This window comes from Triturus cristatus, chromosome 7, assembly GCF_964204655.1.
Source record: "Triturus cristatus chromosome 7, aTriCri1.1, whole genome shotgun sequence".
Taxonomy (NCBI): Eukaryota; Metazoa; Chordata; class Amphibia; order Caudata; family Salamandridae; genus Triturus; species Triturus cristatus.
The window spans coordinates 921,708,920-921,735,374 of NC_140590.1; the positions used below are offsets into that span (position 1 = coordinate 921,708,920).

At 42.1% G+C, this 26,455-nt stretch overlaps 1 protein-coding gene across 7 annotated transcripts in view; it reads right to left on the minus strand.

Annotated features, from left to right (window-relative positions):
- The window catches only part of LCP2 (lymphocyte cytosolic protein 2), a 581,277-nt gene that overhangs the window by 428,369 nt on the left and 126,453 nt on the right, over positions 1-26,455 (minus strand). The gene's annotated exons all lie outside the window — the stretch shown is intronic.

A 26,455-nucleotide genomic window follows, 5' to 3' on the forward strand; every position in this document is an offset into this window, starting at 1 on the left:
TAGATTCTTGACTTACACCATCTTGATCATTAATTTTCATTATTTCAATAGCGGTTGCTTTCTGCCTCAATCTTTGAGCTAATATTCTGCCCGCTTGCTCGCTCAATTCATAGCATTCTTTTTTAAATAATTTATACTTCGCAGCTACCTGCTCAGCCAGAAAAGAATAAACGGCTGATCGTTCAGAAGCCAAAGCTTTTTGAGCTTCCTGTACACCAGAACCCAATCTGATACAAGAGGCTAATTTTAGTTCTGCCTGGATTATTTGGTCTAAGGCGGCCTTAAATGCAATTTGGTTTTTTTTCAGACGATATTTCGAATAGCTAAAAGTCTCCCCCCTTAAAGGTATCCCAAACTATCTGGATTGAAGCCGTGTTATTATTATGCACAAAAAATTCCTTTATAATCATAGCCATGTAAGCTAAATAATCCTGATCTAACAATACATTTCTTTGAAATGACCATGGCCTTTTTTGAGAGTACTCCTGGGAAGAAAATAATAATTATAGCACAATAGGGTTATGAATGGAGATGATTTGCGGCAAGACATCAATACTTATATTTTCAGCAAACTTAGAAGAGATAAAAAAATAATTTAGCCGAGCAAATTTTTGGTGTGGAGCCGAAAAATGAGTAAAGCCTGGCTCTGTGGGTCAAAGCTTATTCCATGCATCTATCAGTCCATTCCCTAAAATTAGTTCCCTCAGAGCTCTAAAAGTTTGAGTTTTACGACCTTTATAATTCCAGGTATTCCTAATATTGCAATTAGCATGAATATTATTATTGAAATCTCCACAGAGAATTAAAGGATGATTCCACTCAGCTAGCTCGGAATTAATTAAATTAAATACTTCCTTATCATCACAGTTTGGACCATATATAGAACAAACAGTGAATTTAATCCCTTCAATGATAATTTCAGCAATTCCCCATCTCCCCCATTTATCACCTAACGATCTGACACATTTACCAATCTTATGTTTTATAAGAACAGCAACACCTCTTGTAAGCCCCATTTGTTTGGAGCAAATTAAAAGTTCTAGACCAAGATTTTTGAACAGACTCCTCTTGGGATGTGTGTCTCTTGTAGACATAAAATATCAAATTGCAGAGATTGGATCAAATGCCGCAAAATCCCTAACTTTTTGAAATCATTCAGGCCATTGATGTTTAACGAACAAATTACATTTTTCTCCCCATTTTATAATTTTGAAAAACACCGTAAGCAATAATCTATTTAATCGATTCTTAATACTCTTATAACTCTTATAATTCATAAATGTCCACCTAATCAAACTTATACAGCCCGAATCAACTAATATTGCTGCGTTACACCCCACCCTCCCCCACCACCACCACCACCCCCTGGTCCAAGACCAACAAAAAAAAAACCTTCCCCTCCCCCACATATGAGGCTCAGGAACTCTCAGTTCCTGTAAAGTATGGAGTGCCGTGTCCCTCCGACTCCGCGCACCACAAGGGCATCAAGATATAAACATACACAACATGAATAATTATAATCCAATATGACATAGTCCAATATAACCTTATTAGTTCAAAAATTAAATCTCATATAATATGATGACACTATAGGCTGGGTAAAAACATAATATTCTGCCTAACGAAAATCTAAGTTTTATAATGTATATAGGAACTCCTTAGCCTTGGTCTCTGACAAAAAAAAAATTGTCTGCCCTTTCCACAAAATTTTAAGTTTGGCTGGATTCTGGAGGTAAACGGTGGCCCCCTTTTTCTGAAACTCAGGTATTAGCTGTCTAAGATGCCACCGCAGGGTCACCGTTGCCTGACAGAAATCCGGCCGCACAAAAAATATACATCCTTTAGCAGTTACTCTTTTCTCCGGTCTGGCTAGGATTGAAATTTCTTCTCTAGTGAGGAAATTATTAAAGCTAACAAGAATTGCCCAGGGATAATCTGTCCCACCCTGACGAGGTTTCTTAATAGAGAAGGGAAAACGATGCGCTCTTTAGATTTCTTTTGCCCAATCCCATGATTTTAGATCAGGAAAAGCTTCATTTAAAAGTCCAATAATAAACTGTTTAACATCAGTCCCTTCCTTCTTTTCGGGTATTCCAAGAAATCGTAGATTATTTCTTCGAGCCTGATTTTCTAGGCCCGTTAACTTATAGGAAAGGTCATCCCTATGGGCTTTAACATTCTCAAGTTCTTGTTTCTGGGATCTAGATTCTTCCTCCAAAACCAGAATACGAGCCTCAGCATCAGTGACTCTGTCAGCAGGCTCAGCAGAGATTTTAATTGCTCGCCGTATAGTATTTTTCAATTTAGTGCAGGTTGCTTGTGTGCGAAGATTTTCGGATTTACTCTCTGCCCGATGCGCCATCATGGTATTATAAATAGTAGTTAACGTAATCTCGGTAGGGATTTCGACCAGATTAATTCCATCTTGAGAATTAACAAGTGTCTCTCCAATTTCAGTCCCAATGATTGCCTCTGAATTTCTTTCTAGACGAGTATCAAACCCAGAAATATGATCAGAAGCAGTGTTCCCAGCACTTTCAACTATAGGCTTGGTAGGAGTACGGTTATGAGAGCCCCTCTTTTTACGTCTTCTGACTGTGGCAACACTTGCATTGGGTGAAACTAGGATAGTTCTTACATCTCCATCGTCTTCATCCTCTCCTAAGAAACTACTCTCTGCAGTATAATCCGCCCAATCCTTACTATGATTGGACTATCATCAGACGTATGATCGGACAAGGAATACAAATTTTCACCCCCTCTTGAAGGACTGTTGCCTCTTCCAAAAAAATTAAAGTCCGAATTGAAAGGGGCCTCAACAGACCCTGCATGTTGTGATAGATTAGTTAGGACTCTATCTCCCATACTCCTTTGCAAACTAGAAGCCTGTAGGTTTAAATTCATAGTTGCTTCTGCTATATTTGATGTCCCTTCTGCTGTAGCAACAGTATCGTCAGTTACAGGCTCGAGTATGTCCAGCGTAGATGTTGCAGAAGTAACAGATACTGTGTCTCTCTGTTTTAATATTTTTTTTCCCAAGAAACCGTGAAGCGAAAGAGGGCTTTGTTTAACATTTCGTTGAGACAAAGGTATGTTTTCAGACAAATCGGCACCCGTGATACTCCCAACTTTGTCAACAGTCTCGGTTTCTAGTAAAGGCGAAAATTCACTTACAATGTCTTTCGTCTGGACCGCCTTTCCCTCGACTGGCTTTCCCTCAGCCGGTTGTTTTATCTTGACACTCCGGGTCTGGACCTTCGACTGGCTTTTTTGCGTCATCTTCTTACACTTCCGAAACCCGCCGCTCCCCCGCACTACCGAGCGATGAAATCCTGTAAGAAGCCCAAAATAGCGCCACAGCGGGAAGCGGTTTTGGTTTCTGAAAACGTTAAGCAGCATTCGTTCCGCCGCTAATGAAACAGCGTCCAAACTGAATAACAACGGAACCGGACCTCCCAAGACTCCGAAGGCTTCCACGCACACAACCAGGTGCTTGATCCCGGATCCTGGGCTCAAGCCTTTTCCGAATCAATCCGTGGCAGATTACAATGTATCCTTTTCTCAATTCACATGTCGCGATTATCTCTCCCTCCGGTTACCGTCAGATCGAGCCAAAACGATGATAAGCTATTTAGAAGAGCAAATATAGCATTAAAACAATGATTCGATCTGCATCCACCGTATTTTCCCTTCAGGAACGCGGAGCCTGAGTGAACAGCTGCTCACACAGCCCACGCCACGGCCGCCATCTTGCCTCTCATTCACAAGCACGTTTCTTAGTATTATTTTTTAGCACTAGCACTTTACATGTTTAAAAGTCACGTATGAGCATGAGCCCACGTGGGCAGGACCTTTGAACCTACAATAACATATTGACATAGCAAGTGTGCAATTCAGTTCTGCAAATAGAACATAAGCGAGTAACTAGCCATACTTTTATACCATCAGGGGTTTTATGATAGAGTTTTTAGTAGGGTCTTAATTGGCCACTAATTAATTTAATATCATATTTATTGTTATTTGATTTTTCTCATGACAATTTTATATTGATGTTTTTATCGGCACTGTCATTGTTATTTAATTTCAACTTATTTAATAATTGATTTTATTCAAGTTGCTAGGCTTGTCTTAAATATTTATGATTAAATGAATATTTATTGCGTATTTTGCACATTTTTATGGTACCTCCACAGTGGGGATCAATTAATTTGTGGCTCAGATGTTACTAGGCTCACGATTCTGTCAGGAAATGTAACTTTTCTATTCACGTGTGACCCTGTGCACTGTCACTTTAAAATAGAAAAAATGGCTCAGGAACGCGTCATGTGATCAAGGCCTCAGAGGAGGCTGAAACGCGTTATGGCGGTGGTGCGGGCATTCTGAAAATAAACCCGTTTTCTTGGCACTAATTCCGGGTCTGCCTTCTTCTCTGTGAATGCGTTTCAACTCCTCCGAGTCTTGCTCACGGTCAGTGAGTCCCTCTACTATGTCACTTTTTATACATAATTCCCGCCCTGCTTATTAGGATGCATTCTGGGAAATGTAGTTTTTCACTTTCACCATTCAGATTACCAGCAAAATGTGGCACTGTATACAATGTATACATTTCAAAATACAACCAAGACTTATCTAAAGCTTGAATTTTTGAATCAGATATAATACCAGGGATTGAATGTGATCTTTGGTGTATCAAAATCCCTTGTTTGTTTATATGTCCGTGTAATGGGCTGAGTGCCCGAGCTGTGCACATGGATCTATTGGGGTATTCTTGTAATCATCTATTCTTATTGTTTGATGCCGCCTGAGTCCCCTATTGAACATGTGTTTTAAGGAGGCAGTGTTTTAGACTCGGCTCTGTGCTCCCTCTATTCTCCTGTTTTCCTTAGGAGACAGAATGATACCCCATCTACTTGTTCTCTGATAAGTATTGAGTGCAAGTATGTTATCAAACTTGATGTGTTTCATGCCATCTAGTCACCACTCTGTATTACACTATGTGCTCTGCGATCAATAACTCCCTGTGTATTGTATGAGTTGAACTCATATTAACAAGCTTATATCATAATCGTATATCATATATACCATGTATATTAAACCACTACTTTGATCAATCTGAGTGATTGGGATATATCCAGTGGTTGTAGATTTCTAAAACGATCTCAGTGATCCCTCCATAATTTTTTGTGGTGATATACATGGTTAGGTACCACTAGGTTGATGATATCTCTCTTGTATCCATGTTTCATTATGAGTATTCTCAAATAGATCGGCAATTACATTAGTTACAGGATTCCTCCTCCCGTATATATCAACAGCAGTTCCTTGTTTCACAAGTGTACATATAATTCTTCATCTGTGTTGAGACCAAATGGTATTCTGGTATGCAGTCATATTATGTATTTGCTCTCCAATCTTCGCAGTTGTAAAGTTCTGTTCCTACCTCTCTCATTTGCCGGAACATGTACTACTCCATAATATTTTAGGGTTTTCCAATTACTGTCACGTTGTTGGACATGGTGCTTTACAATCGCATCGCTTACATCTTTGTGTTGGACAGCTCGCATGTGCTCCAGAATTTGTTTCTTCAGTGAACATATTGTGCTTCCCACATATTTGAGACCACCCTCACATTGAATATTATATACCACATACTGTGTGTTGCAGGGTATTTTATATTCAATCTGTATTTCTTTGCCATTTGTATCTTTTATGCTTTTAGTGTTCCTACCAATCCTGCACGCTTTGCAGCTATTGCATTTCACAAAGCCTTTGCTTTGTTGTTGCAACCAGCTCTCCAGTTGTTGCTCTGCAAAATGGCTTCTCACTAGCTGATCTTTAAGGGAACATACGTTTCTAAGTTATATGTGGTCTCTCACCTACTGCTATGGCAATTTCTTTGTCACTTCTCAGAATGTTCCAATGTCTTTGGAAGATCTTATATATCGATTGGTGTTCCTTATTGAGTGTTGTTATCATCCTGATAGGTTCCACACTCATGGTATCTTTGTCTGGTTTTCCCAAAAGTATTTGTTGTCTTGTTGTTTCCTTTGCTCTTTTGGCTCCTTTTTCAATGTATGTGTTGGATATTTACGTTGATAGAATCTTGTTTTTACTTTATGTATCTGGGCATTCATATCTTCTATTTCCGAGCAGTTCCTTATAGTTGTTAGGAGCTCTCCATATGGGATATTCTTGATGAGTGCTTTGAGATGGAAGCTGGTGACATTTGGCACACTGTTGGTTGCAGTTGGCTTCATGTACATGGTAGCTTCCAGTTTCTGGTTTTTGAGATATACTTAATGTGTCAAGAAATCAATCTCCTTGTCACTGATATTACATGTGAATCTTAGGTTGTACTCATTGCAATTCAATGTGTGAAAATATTGTTGAAATTCTTCTTTAGACCCATTTAATATCAGGAAAAGGTCATCTATATATCACAACCAAATCACTATTTTGGATAGATACTGTCACTCCATGCCACTTCCCTCTCCCACCAGCCCATGGTCAAATTGGCATAGCGGGGGAGGAGGAAAGTCCCATTGCAGTCCCACAGGTTTGCTGGTATAGTAGATTAGAGTCAAAAACATTGTTTTGTAGGCATATATCAATCATTTCTAGGAGCATCTTGGAGTGTCTCTCACACGTCGTTGCTTTAGAAAGTATTTCACTGGGTTGAGTCCTGTTTCGTTTTGGATTGAGGTGTATAGAGACGCTACGTCGATTGTCACAAGTAAGTAGGTCTTTTGCCATTCAATTCCTGATGTTATTTTGAGAAATTCACTACTGTCTTTTAAATCGGACGTCAGTGTAGAGACCATGGGGAAGATAGAGTGATCCACATATTTGGAGATGTTTTCAAACATTGATCTGCACCAGGACACTATTGATCTGCCCGGTGGGTTGATAAGTGTTTTGTGAATTTCGGGGCCAAAATATATTGTTGGCATGATTGGATGAGCCGTGATTAAAAATTGGTATTCATCATCATTTAGTAGTTTATCGTCAAGCCATCTCTTGAGCTTTAGGTTTAGATTCGACATCATTGGTTCCATAGGATTGTATTTTAATTTCTTGTAATTTTTCCGGTCATCCAGTTGTCTGTATGCTTCTCTTAGCTAATCTTGTTTGTTTTGAATCACAATATTCCCTCTTTTATCTGCTGGCTTCACGATTATTGATTGTTTTTTTTATAGATATTTTAAGGCTGTCTGTTCTAAAATATGGAGATTTTCTTTGCTGTATTTGTTAGCTGCTTTCAATCGTAATTTCTCAAGATCATTGATGACAGCATCGTGAAAGATATCGATTCTATTTCCAGGAGGTAGGTTTTGATTTCAGTTTGAAAGAGCCGTGTGCATGACGTTGGTGTCCCATTCTAGATGTTCCAAAATGCGTGTCTCTGTCATATCTTCGTCCTTTAGATCATGCATTAAATCAAATACCAGTTTGATATCACTTATTTGTTCTGAAGTGATGTCATCCCCTGGTCCTGCAGTGATGCTTTCTTTTGATTTAGATTCATTGTTGGAGAAATCTTTAATCAATTTTAATTTTCTTATGAATTTATAAACATCTATTTTGGTTTCCACTAGGTCTATATATTGTTCAGGGCAGAACGAGAGGGCTTTGTTAAGTAAAGATGTTTCATGTTTATTCAAGACATAGTCCGATAGATTATGACTAAGTTCTCATTATACTCCTGTTTCACTTCCATTGTTAGTGTATTATCTGTGTTCACTTTTTCTGTCTGTTGCTCAGAGGGTAAGTTCTTTTTGCCAACCCCTCTTCTGTTTCTTTTGATGTTTCTTGTTAGGCCTCCACGAATATTGCATCCTTGGCCTCTTCCTATTGATGTTTGGTTGTCCAAGTACATAAGTTGCATTTCTTCCAATAGGGTCGCTCTTGTTGCACCTTCCACCGTGCCTTCCTCCTCACTGAAAGCTATGGCCGATTCACTTATTTCTACAGTTGGTATTGTTGCATTAGGTTGTGCTTGCATAGCATGTTGCTTTTCAAAGCTTTGAAGCGTCTTGCAAATGTGTATACTGTCCCGTTGACATAGTCCCATTCATCCATCAGGAATTTTTGTTGTTTTCTCCCTTCTATGTCTGATCCATGTTTCTCCAATGGCTCCTCCATCTGTTTCCTTAGTTTGCTTGTCTCATCCGTATTCGGGCATGGTGATATTTTTTCCTCTATATGTCTAATTGGTTTGGTTAACTCATCTACCTCCATTTTTCCATATTTTATAATGATTTTCATCATGTTTTAGAGCATATCATGTTGTTTTCACTCCATTCTATATACATATATATACATATACATATTCATAGATATATATACATATCTATATATGCATATACATATGTATGTATGATGACTAGGGGTGGGCGGAATTTGCGCAATTGCGTTACGCAAATCTCCGCGAAACGGTAAAAAATCTCCGCGAACACGCAGAAATTTCGCGAACACGCGGAATTGCTTGTTCGCGATGCTTTTTTCCTGTTCACAATTGCTGTTTGCGTGCTCGGGGAGAAATATCTCGCGAACACGCATTTTTAGAACGCGAACAAGCAAAAATTTCGCGAAATCGCGGAAAGCAGACTTTTGAGCAATTTCGCGTTCTCCGCGGAACGCGAAATTACGCAAATTCCGCAAATTCCGCGAGCGGAACGGAATTTACCGCCCAGGCCTAATGATGACCCAGTAGAAGGCTACGGCCAAAACGCGTAGGTCTGTCTATGGATGGTATGCACCCTGCACTTTGCTTGTTATCTTCTCCATGGCGCATGGCAGCTTTTGAAGCCTGAATAAAGCACCTCATTAAAGGATCTTGATGTGCCGTTCTTCTGTTTGACCGTGGAATAGGTGTGTGGATCACAGGACTTGGTACAGAGGCTTCGATGTAATATATATATAGACATGGGGGTCTCTAGTTGGCGGAGGTAGGTACCTTTGTCCTTGCTTCTAGTCAGAGTAAGGGGGATAGACTTCTAAAATAACCCCACTCACCCCCTTGGTAGCTTGGCACGAGCAGACAGGCTTATCTCAGAGGAAGGGTGTAAAGCATTAGTGAACACATACAGTAATACAGTGAAAACACTACAAATGGACACCACACCAGTTTAGAAAAATAAGCAATCTTTATCTAAACCAAACAAGCCCAAATCGATAAAAATCCACAATACAGTAATACAAATATGACTTTCAAATAGTAGAAATAGTTCAGTTCCAAGCAAATTGTAGATGCAACACTTTTCACACAAAGTAACTTGAATGCGTTGCACACACAAACAAAAAGGGTTGCAGGGAAGGTGATGCCTCGGTTCCTTACACTCAGGGAAGGTGATGTATTGTTTCCTTGCTCTGGGGAGGTGATGTATCAGTTCCTTACTGGAAAGGAGGTGATGCGTTGATTTCTTACTGCGTGGGTAGGTGATGCTTTGATTTCTTACAGCGTCCCCCAACGATGCAACAGACCTGGCGCCTCACTGCGATGGGACGATCCAGGACGAAGCGCGGTTTATTGCAGCCGCACAGCAGGGCTTGCATAAGAGTCAGTGCGGTGATCTTGGACTTAGGAGACGGATGCACTCAATGTGGCGTGCTGCAATTTCTTGAGCCGCGGGCAGGAGCTGCATTGGTTTCTTCACTGATGTATCGGAAACAGGCATGGATGCGTCATACTTCTCATTGTTGCGTTACTTTTCCAGCACCCAACAGCTGGAACAACCTCCAGAGGCTCAGAACAGCTACAGCAGCCATGGTCCGTGCAGGTAACAGCGGTGAGGTGGTGGGGCCACATGGGGGGGATTTCGAGGGATGACGCAGAAGGAAGATTAATTATTTATTTGTTTTTCCCTCTGCATCATCCCTCAAAATCCCCCCAACCTGACCCCACTGCCCCACCGCTGTTACCTGCATGGACCGCGGCTGGCCTACAGGCACCTCTTGGCAGGTCAGAACTCCCAGCAAGGAAGTTCAGGGGAGCTGGGGGTGAAGTCTTTGTGTACCTGAGACTTCAGAACAGGAGGCAAGCTCTTCTTCAAGCCCCTGGAGCTCTTGCTCAAGCTGGGGGCACAGCAACCAGCAAATTCCTTTTCCCTTTTCTTGGCAGAAAGTAGCCCCTGCAGGTCAACCCCAGACAGCAAACAGCACAAGGGCAGTACTCCTCCTCAGTTTCTCCAGCTCTTCTCCTTGGCAAAGGTTCCTCTTGATTTCCCAGAAGTGATCTAAAAGTCTGGGGTCTGGGCCCCTCTTTTTATACGGTAAAATCATTTGTTCTCTGGTGGCAAAGAAGCCCTGTGCTCAGTCAAAACCAGTTCTGTCCTCTCTGGTGAAACTTCCTGGCAGGAGGTGAAGACAGCATTGTGGAAGCTAGACCAGGCCCATTTATGTGAAAGGAAATCTCCTCCCCTACTCTAAATGCAGTTCAGGTCTATTCAGCCCAGCCCAGCCCTGACTCTTCCAGACTCTCTGGATCCACTGCACCTCCCCAGACAGTCAATACACATCGTAGCAGAGGCGCACTAGATGGCAAGAATATACCTACTTTCTAAAAATTGTATTTTCAAACACAGAATGCAAAAATCACCCTCACTAAATGCATTTAAACATTCCGAGTTCAGGCATACTAAACTTTATTTTCCTACCTTGTTCCCAGGGGTAGTTATGTTTATAAGATGTTATAAGCAACCTCTCCATTCTATCCAATGGGAACAGGTAGCCTGGCAGTATTTTACTATCAGGACCTGCCAAACACACCAGGGCATGTCCTACCTTTCACGTATACTGCACCCTGCCCACAGGAGTAACTTGGGCCTTCCTTAGGGGTGACTAACATCTAAGAAAATGGAAGCTTCGACATGGCAGTACCAGACTGCACATAGGCTCTGCAATGGCAGGCATAAGTTACATTTACAGGCTGCTTATGTGGGTGGCACAATCAGTGCTGCAGCCCACTAGCAGCATTTGATTTACAGGCCCTGGGCATACACAGTGCACTGTAATAGGGACTGACTAGTATATCAAATATGCCAATCATGGAATCACCAATCCATAACAATAATTTACAAAGGGAGAACTTGCACTTTGCAACTGAACAGCCGTGGCAAAGTGCCCAAAGCATCTAGACCAGCAAAAACGAAGTCCAAAACACAGCGAAAACACAGGAGGCAAAGGCAAAAATACAGGGGAAGCCCACACCAATGATGCCAGGTCTAAGAATATATATATATACATCATTTAGTAAAACATGGAATAAGCATCCTGCTCTTAACTTTCCTTCAATGTAGTGGGACAGAGGGATGGAAGTTGACTGGCATGAGAAAGACTTGAAGAAGGGGAGCACCCATGGACCCATGTCCCCACCCCGTCTTCAACCTTGGGTGCGAGACAACTGGAGAAAAGCTCAAGAAAGTACTGAACACCTGCATCACCTTGGCCTCCTTCCCTGAGGACTGAAAACATGCCAAAGTAAGACCCCTCTTGAAGAAACAACCTGCCGACCCAACTGAATAGAAAAACTACTGACCGATCTCCCTAAACCACTTCCCAGCAAAAGACCTTGCAAAGGCAATCAACCAGCAACTTATTGAATACCTGGAACCCGACAACCTCGTAGACCTCCCTCAATCAGGATTCTGGGCTAACCACACCCTAATTGAAGCCACCAGTGTCATCAGGACCCTCCTGGACTGCAGTGAAAGGGCAGCCCTTATCCTCTTAGACCTGTCAGCTGCCTTTGACTCCATCGCCCATCAGATTCTTATTAACAGACGCCACCATATCGGAATCCAGGGAGACACCCTCAATTGGATTGCCTCATACCTCACCGGAAGATCCCAACGTTCACTTCGGAAACCAAGAAGAGCATTTGTGGCATCCCCCAAGGATCGTCTCTCAGCCCCACCCTCTTCAACACTTACATGACCCTCCTGGCCAACACCGTCAGATCACACGGGCTCAAAATCATATCCTATGCCGATGACACCCAGTGTCTTCTCTCACTGTCAGAAGATCCCTGCATCACCAGAGCCAACTTCCACAGATGTATGATGAACATCACATACTGGATGATGGACAACTGTCACAAGCACAACACAGACAAAATTTTGGGGAACAACACCTCTACATTGAATAATTCATGGTGGCCTACTGAACTTGGCCCAGCCCCTGCCTCGATAGATCATGCCCGCAACCTTGGCATAATTTTAGACAGCAAACCGTCTATGAGGAATCAGGTAAACGCAATCTCTTCTGCCTGCTTCCACACCCTGTGCATGCACCATGAAATTTTCATGTGGCTACCACTCAACACCAGAAGGACCATCACACAGGCCCTCATCACCAGCAGACTGGACCGCAGAAGCACATTCTACGTATGGATCACTGCACGCCTTCTGAAAAGACTAAAGGCAATGCAAAGCTCAGTGGCCTGACTCATCATTGACCTCCCCAGATGAACCTACACGTCTCTCCACCTCAAGAAGCTACACTGGCTACTGATCCAGAAGAGATGCCAGTTCAAGATGCTGACCCATGTGTAGAAAGCCCTGCTCAACGAAGGACCAGCATACATCAACAAATGCATGACCTTCCACCAACGAACCAGACACCTAGGATCTACTTCCCTCTTCCTCACAGCTACACCACGGATCCGCCGAAGCAACGGCAGAAGAAGCTCCTTCTCACACACGGCGGCCAAAACCTGGAACAACCTTCCTCTGCACCACAGGTGTGCCCCATCACTCCAACAATTCAGGAAAGAACTCAAGACCTGGCTGTTCTAATGAATCAGATCACCTTGAAGCAGTTATCAACTCCAGCACCTTGAGACTCTCATGGGTGATTTGCCACACATTACAAATCATGATCGATTGATTGACTGATTGATTAAAGATAACTGGTAAGGAATCCAAGCATGACCTTGTCGTCTATCTCCTGTGTCCCAGTCATTATGGGGTTGAGGTTATACCCAAGCTGCAGAAGGACACTTACAACTTTGGATGCTTCAGTAGAATTTTTATTTAAGGATTATAAACAGAACCAGTTTCCAACACTTTGATAGAAAAGAAAACATCTGTGTCTTGTGATAATGATAACGATTACCAAAAGTATTTGTTGTAGCCCATGTTGCCGCTCTACAAATGCTATTGCAAAGGAACCCCTTTTGTTTCCACTCAGAATGGTGCTTCCTGTTGATCTTCTCTGAATGACTTTATGAATGTTCTCACCCATTGACCTAAATGTTTGGGATATGGCTAGCTTAACCCACCTACGGATATTAGCTACCATAGGGTCTTCCCTCATTCTGGGCCCTTTAAATGAAACTAAAATTCAGGCATTTGAGCCCAACATTGTGGAACCTGGAACAACCATTACTAGGCCCTCATGCCACACCAGAGGTACAGGAAAACACAGTCCACTCAACTGGGGATTTGCTATAGAGTGCAGCCCTGGAGTTCCCAGAGATAACCCTGTCCGAGGTACTCAGTGCTATTAACAAAATAGCTCCACATAAAGCACCTGGATTTGATCAAATTCTGGGGGATCATTTTCATTGTTTTCAACCCAGTAAATTTAAAACGCCCCAATCCTTGTCTGAATGGCATTCCACTCGAGAGGTTATCCACTTTTGAATATCTAGGGGCCACCATAACTGAACACATGGACTGGTCGACACACATTGCAAACACAAGCCTCAAGCTAGCACAGACATCAGGGGGGTGTGGCCAAAGTGCACAGGAAACTTCTTGCAAACCCATTAACCCTACTGTTGGGTTCTATTAAATGCAAGCTAGGGGTGCCAGCATGTATGGGGTGTAACTTTGGGGGCACCACCCCACGAAAAACAAATACAGAACTGAAAATATTTTTATCAGGCAGTTAGTTCCCCTTCCCCCTTCCCCCTAGCACCCCACTTGTTCCACTCAACTAGATCTAGTTGTCAGACCGATCTCAGAAGAACTAGGAATTAGACCGCTCTCTTTCTGCCAATGTATCTGGGCTACTCCAGAATGGACTTCTTATAGGCTTGAGTTGAAGGAGGTACTAGGACTTTCTGGGGTTGGGAACCTACCCTGGTTTACATATATTAGGGACACACTGTGGAGCAATCAGCAATCCCATAGCGTCTTGAACCTTAACATCTAGGAACAATTCACTCTCCTTTATGGGAGCTCAACACTAGGCTCACTGACAACAACTCTTATTTAAATTAAAGACCACTATAGTTTTGAGTCTTTCCTAGATGAAATCCAGCCAGCCCTAGCTAGGAAACTCAATGTTCAATTTAGGCATGGGCCACTTTCTCTACATTCATTCACCAACAAATAGGCAGGTACTGCTACCCCATGGTGCGCAGCCTGTGGTAAAGCCACAAAATCAGAGCTACATGTATTTTTCTTCTGCCCAGCCTATAAAAAAGTCAGCTCAAGATGGCTGATACAACTGTGTAAAAACTTGGGGACCAGCCATTGTGCAGAAGCATTTAGGCTTCTGGAGTATGATAGCCAACAACCAATTGTGTTCACTGTCTCAAGATTCTTGTTTTCTATGTGGTGTGCATGCAAGTCATTTTTATGAATATATTATCCAAATCCAAGCCAAATCGCTGGGCTTTGGGGGGAAGGCCCAGGCCAGTCTGCTGTGGTGGTCGCTTTTAAATAGTATTAATGCTTTTTACTTGTCAGGAATCTTTGGCAGAGGAGTGAGAAGACTAATTGGACTTTTGCTGCTAAATTATAATTGCACTTTAGAAAAGTTTCTGCCAATTGTTCAAAGACTTTTTTTGTATCTGAGTATTTTAACTGACGGGACTTCATCTTATCAAGGAAAAATCGAGTATCCGGTTTTATATCTTTATATGAATGTATTTTGTGCTTTTATGGCCATGGCCAAAATGAAGATGTAGCCACTCATTTGTACATATATGCACTAGAAAATGAGGATATATGTTTTTAGAAGCACTGACACATGACCACGGGCAACAAAGAGTATTGCTCAATTAAGTAAGACGAACAAAGGCCCTTATTTTCTTTGAACTTTGATGTATATAAATAGATTTATACTTTTAGAGGTGATATTTTTTATCCGTGTACACTGCTTTGAACCATCTAATCGCAGACTGTCTCTCTTTTAAATAACCATGAGTCCCAAGATTAAATTATCCTCAGATTGGTACAGACTAGATATTCAACATGGCAGACCCATTTAGTCCAGTCTTTAGGATTTCGGATGTGATGATGTTTTGAGTTTACTGTCCCTCCAGACAATTGTATAATGATTGATTGGCCATTCATTGGTCATGGTACTGTGTGCCTATGATGGTTGCTATGTTTATCTATTGTATGCATATTGTATTTGCACTTTTATGTTCACACAACCGAAATAAAGTACTTTGATGGTGATGATGATGAAAATTCTTTCATCCTTTCCAAATACACAGCAAAATCTTTTTGTAGATCTACAGGAGCTTCATTTTAACAATCAAGACACAAATTTGGGAGAGTCGCATCCTGTGAAACACATGATTCAGATTGCACCTTAGAGACAAAACCTGGCCCTGGTCTAAAAACTATCCAGTCCTGAAGAATATTTAAACAGTGATGACTAAAGTATTATTCTCTCCCAATCTGAAAGCTGATGTAATATCTACTACAAATTCAGTCTTGGCCCATAACAACTAAAAACCGATTGACGACAGATGTTGAAAAGAATACCCTTGTAATCTCAGCAGAATGATGGGAAGAGTGCATAGGGGTAATCGAGAATGAACAGTTGGTCCTTTTTTTCTTAAAGCTTCTAGGAAATCTTGACACTAGGAGCGTATGGCCAGATGTATAAAATAATTAGGCATTCCGAAGCCCTGTGATTCAATAAATCAGAAGGTTTGTGAAGTGGGTTTGTGAATGCTAAAACCCCATTTCTAATGTAATAAATTAATTTAGCAGTTCGGAAAAGGATTTCCGAATCACTAATTGGTCACAGACATGGATACCAAATCACAATTTGGAAGAGGTGTGTTTTTCGGATGTACCTTCTAAATTGTGATTCGGTACTGTATTGATGGTTGCGGAAATAATTCTAGTCACAAATCATTGATAGGTTGATTTCCATGTTGGGGTGGTAACCTTTTCACCAAAGTGGGTTTCCTTTTGATCACTTGCCCCTTGGAAATTCGGTGGCAGCTTCAGGGGGAGTGGACTCTGGACCAGGGGATCATTACCGACTTGAATTAATTTTTTCAAAAGCGTAAACTGTTTTTGTTTTTCTAATAAAAAAAACAGCCCTGTATCCTTTAGGAAATTGGGATTTGTTTGGAAAAAAGAGTTTTCACTTTTGAAATTCAAAAGACATGCATGATGGCCTGTTGTGTCTGTCAGACCATCATGACTGTCTTTGCAGCTATTCAGTGGTATTAGGCAATTTGCAACCTGCTTAATGAATATTCACTCAGCAGGTCATTCTGCTACACCATCCATATTGTGACTGATCTACTAGTACATAAATTGGCTTGCAAAATAATTTATTGGCCACAAAAAGTTGGCATTCAAGTTCTGACCACTTTTTGTGACCACAGTATTGGCACATTTAGCACTGATTTTGTTTAATGAATGCCAGGGCTCATGAAAACCCTTTATAACTGCCTACTGAGCATTTAGCAAAGTAGCTGGAAGGCTCGATTGAAATTCATGTCTGAGAAAGTCTAGGATTAGAAAGGAATTACAAGATGTATGATTCTTGATGCAATTTTCTTTATACCAATATATTCAAAATGGTTCCAGGGTTTCAGATAACAGGCAATAGTAGATAATCTCCTGATTATCGAATGCAACCTCTCTTGAGCAACACTTTCCTCAAAGTCCTACCCTTTCAGATTCCACATCAAGGTGAAGATGACCTTGATGCAGTTGGGAGAGCTGAGGGTGTTGTAGAGGTAAGGGATCTAGGGGAAGATGAATTGGGGAAAGGATCACAGTGAGTCAAAGGTAACTAATGATAGCATCACCAATAAGGGGCAACCAATATTAGTGTTGCCATCTTCTCCTGAAACTTACTTAGTTCCCTGGAGAGGAGGGGATTTGTAGAGATAGAGCATGCCCCCACCTGCTTCTTAGCACCTTTTCTCTGTACAGAATTGGGAAAAAACTATTGTTTCTATGATTGCAAAAAGGATTAGTGACGGGTACTACACATACTTCACTATCAGGCTGAATGCTACCTGTGATAGGTGAAATGAAACTGAGGATGGAAAAACTCTTCTCAGATGATCTGCAGAACTACCGCCCTCATCCCTTGGATTGTAGGCCACCTGAAGAGATTCTGCTTGACTCTCAGCCCAGCCACAAATCTTTTTCACTACCTGACCTAGGCACTAGCTGCTTGCACCCCATTTGCAGTTGCTATATGACTTTTCCACCGTTCTTCCAAAGATATTCCTTCCATGTAACGAGGGAGCAAACCCATAAAGAGCAAAGTGAATGACTGATAGCTCTCTCCATTTGCCAGATGAATGATCACTTTGACTGAGAGGGGGGCTTTCAACCCTGTATCTGTTTGTCTCATAAACAGCTCCCTAACCCATTCTTCTGGCATTAGGACAACTGGGACTTGGTAGGGCAAAGAATGTCTAGAAGTAACCATCATGCCAGGGAAAGATGTGTTTCTTGAGAAACCAGAATCAGCCTCTCGTTATCCTGAAAAGCAGGTGTCCAATGATGTAGCAGGTGGACTACTTTTCTCTTTAAATGTAACCTGGCCAAAGGAACCACAGCAGTGGTGGCTGCCATAAAACCCTCTACTCACAATTACTCCCTTGCTGTAGCATCCTGAAGGGCTAACAGATAGGTCAGCTTTTGTAGTTAACAAAGTCTGTCATCGAGAAAAAGAACAGCATAGCCTAATTGTGTCTCAAAAGGGGCTTCAATGTATGGTCTCTACTTCTCTGGCTGAAGATGTATTTTCTTTATATTCTGTAAAAATTCCAGTTCCTGTTGTCTGAAGCATACCTTCAGGGTACCAAACTCTGCCTTTGAAAATGAAGAAGATGATATTAACCGATCATCCACATAAGGATATATCTCATCCTGCTGCTTCAACACCCTCCGCATGCTCCGCAAGATCTACAGGTGGATCCCCACCGACACAAGAAAAACTGTCACCCAGTCCCTCGTCAGCAGCAGGTTGGACTACGGAAACGCCCTCTACACGGGAGCCCCGGCCAAACTGCTGAAACGACTGCAACGCATACAGAACGCCTCTGCCTGCCTGATCCTCGACATCCCTCGACACAGCCACATCACTCCCCACCTGAGAGATCTACACTGGCTGCCTGTCAACAAGAGGATCACCTTCAAGCTCCTCATCCACACACACAAGGCACTCCACGACTCCAGACCAGCATACCTCACCTTCTACACCCCGAACAGCCAGCTTCGCTCCGCCGACCGCACCCTCACTACCATCCCCCGCATCCGAAGAGCGACCTCTGGCGGCAGATCGTTCTCCTACCTCGCAGTCAAGACCTGGAACACCCTCCCCATCCTCCTACGGCAGATCCAAGACCTACTAACCTTCAGGAGGCTACTCAAGACCTGGCTGTTCGAGCAGTAGCAGCACTCCCCATCCCCCCCAGCGCCTTGAGACCCTCACGGGTGAGTAGTGCGCTCTACAAATTTCCTGATTGATTGATTGATAAATACATTCAATTTACAAAGCTTCTAGAGGAGCAAATACCTTTGTGAAATCATTGTGGTAGAAGAGAGTGCGAAAGGCAGAATGCTGAATTAGTAATAATTCTCTTCCATTGCAAATACCAGATACTGTTGGTGCCATGGGTGCATCTAAATATGAAAGTAAGAATCCAGTATATATTCTGCTGCAAATGCATCCTGAATCACAATCTTAAGCATCAAAAGTTTGAATAGTACATAATTGGAAATCAGGAAAATCATACAATTAAAAGACTTGACCTCTCAGATCCTGAGGCACTCAAATAATTGCCTGTTTGTTTAGACATCCGTCAATTCCATGTAACATGGCTTGTGACCTTTCCTGATCTCTTCGAACAGTTGTTTTCCTGATTTGAGATTCTTTGAGAGGGTCTCAGAATTCTATAGGGTAACCATCTCTGATTATATCTACAACCCGCTATCTTTTATTTATTGAATCCAGGCCCCGACAAATAGCTGTTGTATCCTCCCACTGTTGATACCCTGGTACAGTCAGGACGTTTGACTCTGTTGGTTCTTTTGTGACTGGGGCTAGGATTTTTCTTCCTGTGTAGTGCAGCGCCCCAGCCTTAGCAATGAAAGGGAAATGTGACCACCCCTCCACTTTTTTGGGAAATTCCGATTAATTAATAATCTGTTTCTATCTTAATAGGATTGAAAGGACTCAGTACCTTTCCCTCATCTGCTTCTTTTTCAATATAGATCTTTTAATTGAGGACTAAGGCTTTTCTGTCCCAAAAATGGAAACATTATTCTGATTTGAATGCTGCCCTCCATTATGTTTACATGACTTCCACCACATCTGTCTCTTGGCTAGTATTAAAGGTCACTCAATTGTTGCTAACTTCCATAACAAATCAAAGGTAACAGCTGATAAAAAATGGGACAGCAGTTCCATGCTACCCAGTGAAGGGATAAGATCTTCATTCTGAAAGGCAACTTTTATGACGATAGGTTGCTTTGCTTGTTTGCCAAAATTAGTTACTAGATTTATATACATGCTGGGCATTTCTAGGCATATCGAGTTGACCGCCACATGCTGACCTGACTTGAGGGCAAGAGCAGAATGGGCCTGTCACTCCACACTATGTAGAATTACACTGTGCTGTATGCGACTCTATTGGGGCAGTGGCAGAAGCTGTTCACCAAATCCCAAGACCATTGGGGGCGGATCTTCATCCCCCTTTGACGTACAAACAATGGACCCATGCTTTAAGCATGGTTAAGACAATTTCAAGGGCCTCCCGTTTTCGCTTCACTAAATTTAATTTCTTACACCAGATGTACCTTATACCCCACCACTTATCGTGCATGTTCCCTGCGTTTAATCCAAGTTGCCCGTGCTGTGGGGACCTAGATGCTGGATTTTTCCACATGGTATGGGATTGTCAAGGAGTGAACCAAGCATGGGAGGAGTTGACACGGAGTACCTCTGCCCTGGTTGATTTAGTACTCTCACTCTCTCCTGGGTCCTGGCTGTTGGGTATTTGCCCTCGAGCAAAAGGAAACAAATATCACCACATATTTGCTGACTTGGCATTTGTGCTGTGCAAACACCAGATTGCCATGGTGTGGAAATCACCGGATGCGTCAAATTCCTCTATTTGGCTACACACCTTGGTGCGTTTGGGCAAAAGCTGGATCAAGGGATATCTACATGCAAAAGTTAGAAGTGAAGGTGGAGAAAGCAAAGGAGGTCGCCAGGACACCCTAGTCTGCATATGTGGCTGACATTTGTTTAGAGATACTGTGTACACTATGCATGGTTCATGCCTAATGCTACGTAGGGGCAGGCCTCATAACTGTTTTGTTTTTTACTATTTATTGTCATATTTCTTCTTTTACTTCCTTTGTACTGACATTGTTTATTTGTTTTTCTGTCAATGATAGTGCCAATGCAGAGACATGGTTACGAGTTGTTTTCCAGCCTGAGGTGTTTTTCTTGATCGTTGCATACAGAAACTGCAAAGTATGTTGTACAATTCTTGGGTGACGGGTGGAGGGGATCCACACTCATGGACATATTTGAAATGTTATTAAAAAATGGCAATAAAGAAATGGATAAAAAAAAGGTCTTCATTCTGAACGGTCTCAAAACAAAAGCCTGAAAGTCTTTCATAAATGATTAAGTTGCATGCCTTTCTGCTGCAACTTGTGCAGCATATCAACTTTTTATTGATGATTCAAACTTTTTGTCAGTGCTTCTGGTAACACAGCTTGACGATGAGGAAGATACATTTTCTAGAAGAGAATTAACATTCGGCATCTCTGGGAAATCTTATTTGAATTCAGTAATTGTAAATCTTTATGACCGAAATATTGGGAATCATTTCCAATTTACATTCTCCTATCCTTTAAAGAGAATGCCCTGGATAATTCAATGAATAGGAAGAAAGTCTAATGCCTAATATTAAGCATAAAAGTCAGCCATGGTTCCCAATAGAGGTTCCTGAAAACCCAACAGCTCTTGATATGGGTAAGCACTTCCTGTAGCTGAGGTCCCTGACTATACTTAGTTTTAGGCAAGGGAATCTTTTCATCATCAAATACACCAGGGTGCCGATTCCGATCCTGTAAAACCCGGGTACGAATGGTCGTACGGAGCATATTCTCCGTACGACTCGTACCCGGGAAATCCACCGTACGAACCAGGAAGTACGATTCGTACAGAAATACCATTTCCGAACGAATCGTAAAAAACACCGTACGGCTAAAAAATACCTACTATTCTGATCCTAGACAGCGCGTACGCGATGTCCGCACGGAGTCAGGCAGCATTTTACGGACCAGCAAGTACAATTCGTACCCACAGCACTCCGCACGGCTATTTTTTTCCGGGAGCCAAAAAGTGCCAGAAAAGCTAAGTATGCTGCGATGCACGACGAAAAGGGGGCCCGGTACGCGACGTACACACCATCAACCACATCGTACGTGTCATCATGTACGGTGCGTACCCCAACATTGCATATGTACGGTGCGTACATACGCGCTGTTGGGGTACGCACCGTACATAGGCCAACAGTGCGTATGTACAGTGCGTATGTCCGCACCGTACCCCCCACCCGCGTATGTCCGCACCGTACCCCCCACCCGTATATGTACCCCAATCCTCGCGTATGTACGGTCTGTACATACGCGAGGATTGGGGTACGCCTGGGGTACGGTGCGGACATACACGGGTGGGGGTACGGTGCAGACATACGCGGGTGGGGGGGTACGGTGCAGACATTTGCGGGTGGGGGGAGGCTAGGGGGGCCATACGACTTGTACCCCGGGCACAAGTGTACCCGAGGTAGGGGTCGTACAAAGTTTGCTCCGTACGGGACGTTTTCTATACGCTTGTGCATTCGGAACGCCGGTACGGATCGGACTTGTGCGCTCGGACTTAAGTTTTACGACTCGTACGTAAAACTGTCCGGGGACGTCTCGTTGACCTTTTCCCAATACGATTCGTATGTATTTTTAAAGTACGAATCGGTTGTACGGGACTTGTACGATTCGTACGTAAAAAAAAACGGATACGAGTCGTACGGTAATTCTTTTTAACGGATCGGAATCGGCACCCAGGTGTTAGATCTTCAGTACAAGTGAGTGGATGATCGGCAACATTTAGAGCTTAAGACACAGCCAATGCTATCATGGTTTGGAAGTCTGCTCAAACTAAAGAAGGACTTACCCTGCACCTTTTATACCCCACTCGTGGGGAAACCTAATAAGAATTGGAACATGGGAAACACACACAGAGGTTGCAAGTTTGAGCACTTCACTGTAGACATCCTTTCAAATATGGTCAGTCATGGTAAGTATCTTGCTCCTTCCTAGGTCGTACTCTATGCTGGAATAAATTCATACTCTAAAATATTGCTTGTAAAATTGCATATGCATGGAAACATCCCTGCTTCTGAGCTACAGATTCAGATAATATGGGGATGTACCCTCCTGTTACCATGTATGGGGGGCATTTGAAGGAAAAAGTTGTACCCCTCTGTCCTGCTAGAGAGCGACTCATGTAACTGGGATATGGTTATCCACAAACACTTAATTTCTTCTCTAGTAGAGAAACTGCATTCTGTAGTTACTCCGCATGCCCTTTATGATAGTAAACAAACCATCAAGATGAGACTCAACACTCCCTAGATCATTTTAAGAAGAAGAAAGGCTGAGTTCACATTAATTGTAATGACAAATCTAAAGTGCTAACAACTGCACATAGAGCCTCATTTAATTTCAGGCAATCTTTGAGAGTGCACTGCTTGCCAATTCTTACCAACCCACGCTGGTAATATTCAATGTCCTCAAGTACACAAAGGTCAGCAGGAGGCTGACAGGTTCAGGGGCCACTGAAACATTGCTCTTTGCAGCCACAAACATCCTGAGATAGGAAACAGCCATTACAACGGGGCAGTTATCACACATAGCCTTTACTACGCATTTGTTTACAAAGCATATGCCTTTTCCATGCATGCCTTTACAACGAATTAACGTTGTAAAGATATGAATGGTAAGGGCATATGACTGGTACTGGTGGTAAGGGCATATGCGTGGTGGTAAAGGCACTGTCATGTTAAAGGCTATTGGCATTGTTAGAGGAAACAGAGAGACCTTCCACTTCCTCTTTACTACCTCGTTGTCATGGTGAAGCATGATTAGGCCTGGGGCAGGGGAGTACTCTGGGGCATTTTTCTTTTTAGGTACTGAGGGTCAGTGGGAGGTGGAGCCTTAGGGTTCAGGGCAGAAAATGGGTATTTTAACGAGTGCTGGGGCCAGGAAGGTCACACTTAGGTCTAGTTTTAGGGATCATACCAGGATTCGGGTATTTTTACCAAGGACTGAGGGCCGGGTAAATGGGTCTAGTTTTAGGACTGAGGGCAGGGGTCGGGCATTTTTAAAAAGGTCTTGGGTGTTTTAAAGACATTCACACTGTAACACATGCATGGTAAAGACATGCATTACAATGGAATGCGTTGTTGTGTCATACATCTTTATGAGATGCCATTTTGAAGGAATGAAGAAGTACACCTCAACAGCACCGCACTCCAAACAAATCCAGTTGAAGCCCAGTGGGCCTTGAAAATGGGGCCCAGTTGCACTTGCCTTTTTCAGGGATGCGGCATACGTCTGTGTCCAAAACTCAAATTTAAATGCATCTAGCACTGCAATATATTGGATAAAACATGGAAAAAATATTCTTTCATAAATTGAAATATGCGTCTCCCTGTACACAAAGCTAAAGATTTCCACAGAGGAGGGTGGATTAGATATTACGTCAGCAAAGGAAGGAAAGGGAGTAAAGACTAAAGGTTAGTCTATATTCCTCTAATGTGCTTAGGAAATGTTTCTCAGGGAGACTGAGTGCCCTAAGTGAGTAATAGCTCATACAAGGAAGACTGACGGGGAGGTATTGAGGAACTATCATCCATTTTCCATCAACCAACACCATATGCAAGTTTCCATCTACAGTCACTGGCTATAATTTCTTGAATTCAACAGTTCTGTTCCATACACAAGCCATTATTGAATAGACTTAAAATACCAAGATACATATGTTGCATATCTATGATGAAGTATATATGTATGCTAATTGTAAATACATTCTTGACAGATGGGTTCTTTTGTCACGAGCACAACCACGTGAAGCGAGGGCACCTTTCAATCACCTGAGCAAAATTAGCACGTAATTAAGAACAGAAACTCTTCCTTCCAGGAAGGATCTTCCAGTTCTTCGTGCTTAAGGCTTTCATACTCCTGTTTGTTACACTATGAACAGTTAGACTGGGTTTCACCATTCTTTTCTTTAATATTTTAAGTCCTTTTACTTCAATAATGTTCGCTTATTTCAGGATGTGGTAAGAAACGTCAGCGACTTGTCTTCTGCCACAAATGCCGCCAAACAAGAGAATTTTGGTTTATCTGAGACTTCATCCAAGAAAGATAGTACTGTTCCTCATATAAACATGTTTTCAAAAACAAATGGTAATTTGGAGGAGAAGTAGAAGGACTGAATAAAAGATATGTGACCGTATAAGGGGTCACTTGTTACCCTGAGGTTCATAGTTTGCATTTAAGCATGTCTTTATTGCTAATGACAGCTTGACAGTTCCTGCTTTCATCTTTTACTTTTTGATTTGCCTGGGCCATCAAATTCTGTGCACTGTCTACAAACATTGAGGTCATCGAATGTTATGACTTTTTCTTAGATGCCATTTGTAAAGCGCAGTCTTTAATTTGTTTGTGGCCTATTGCCTTTAGCACAGTGTGGATTATAAATCTGAAGCATGAACATTAGCACAGTGGAAGAAAATGTTAACCTTGCTGAGATAAAGATGTCAATGTCGAGTTCTATTCAGTCAGTCAGATCATCTATCAGGTCTTAAAAGTGCTCTTTCCAGGCAGTAATAAATGTTTAAACTTCTAAATAAACAGAAGAATGACTGAGAGAGCTCAGAGGTTTATTGGGTGTGCCCTCTCAGATATTAACTCACCACATTAAGACAATGGCACCAACAGGTAGGTACCAGTGGAATATTGGCTTTTCTGGGTACTGAATTCTTTGACACTTTCGTTGCCTCTCCTTTTCTGTACAAATGAAAGTCCTTGCGGTCTGTTGAGACTAGGTTTACTATCTTTTTAAAAGAGTTTGGTGTTGGATCAGTAGCACAAACTCAGGGCAGGACTGGAAGGTCACTTTTTTGACGTTCCGGTGGCGCAATGTGCCCCAGCATATTTACTAGGCTCCGGCACTGGGAAAAAAGGACAGGAATGCACCGTATCACACAGATCCTGCACCTTCCTGCCCTTTTGTTTTGATGTAGGGCAGCGCAGCAAGATTCCTTGTGGAGCAGCCCTATACCAAAACCTCAGAAATGAGGCCCTGAATGCTTTGTTATTTTGCAAGGCAATCCCTTCAAAAGAAAAATCTCAAGGTGGAAGCCTAAGCAATGACTTCACAATTTTAAGCCTTTAAGAGCAACCACAGAAAGAAAGAAAATGGGGCAGATATCCCCCAGGGCCACATATGCACGTTCAGCACGTGAAATGTAGATATTTCTATAATTCAATCTGCAGTCGAAAATTGATGGCTCTGAGGTAGAAGGTTTACATTGATGACATGTGCGGACAGAAACACGCCTATCACTAGAAACGAGAGTAAGTACATACAGAGAGAGATTTCTTGCAGCTTAGAAGTTTTAAATGTTGCTGATTAGCGTCTGATTGATTCAGGTGGAACTCTATTTAGCTAGTAAGACTTCCAAATGACAAATATAGCCCAATATTCAAAGATCCCTTTGCCCCCTTTGACTAAAGTTGGAAACATTTATTAGTCAACTTGAATTTCCACAAAGGAATGTTTGTGTCAGTAACTCTTGCTCCAAATTTCTTCTGCAGAGATCTGGTGTATGAGTGCAGAATTTAGGCCACGTCCTTCATGGAGTTTCAAATGCCCTGTCCATAGAGTGTGATGGATCCAAACTAGGATTATGGAAGTGAAAGCATTTAGACTTTTGACCATATTTACTGTATTTGCAAATATTTGTGTGGCATTGTCATTCATTTGTGGTCAAGCATCCTAAAAGTGCCAGAAAATATGATTTAATTGTATTGCAAAAATGAGTAAATGAAGTCCTGGGCCATTGGAAAGTGAGTTTAACAATCTTTACACAGTAAGCGTCTTTTTGTAGAAAAAATCCTTCACAGAGGAAATATATGTAAAAGTAGGT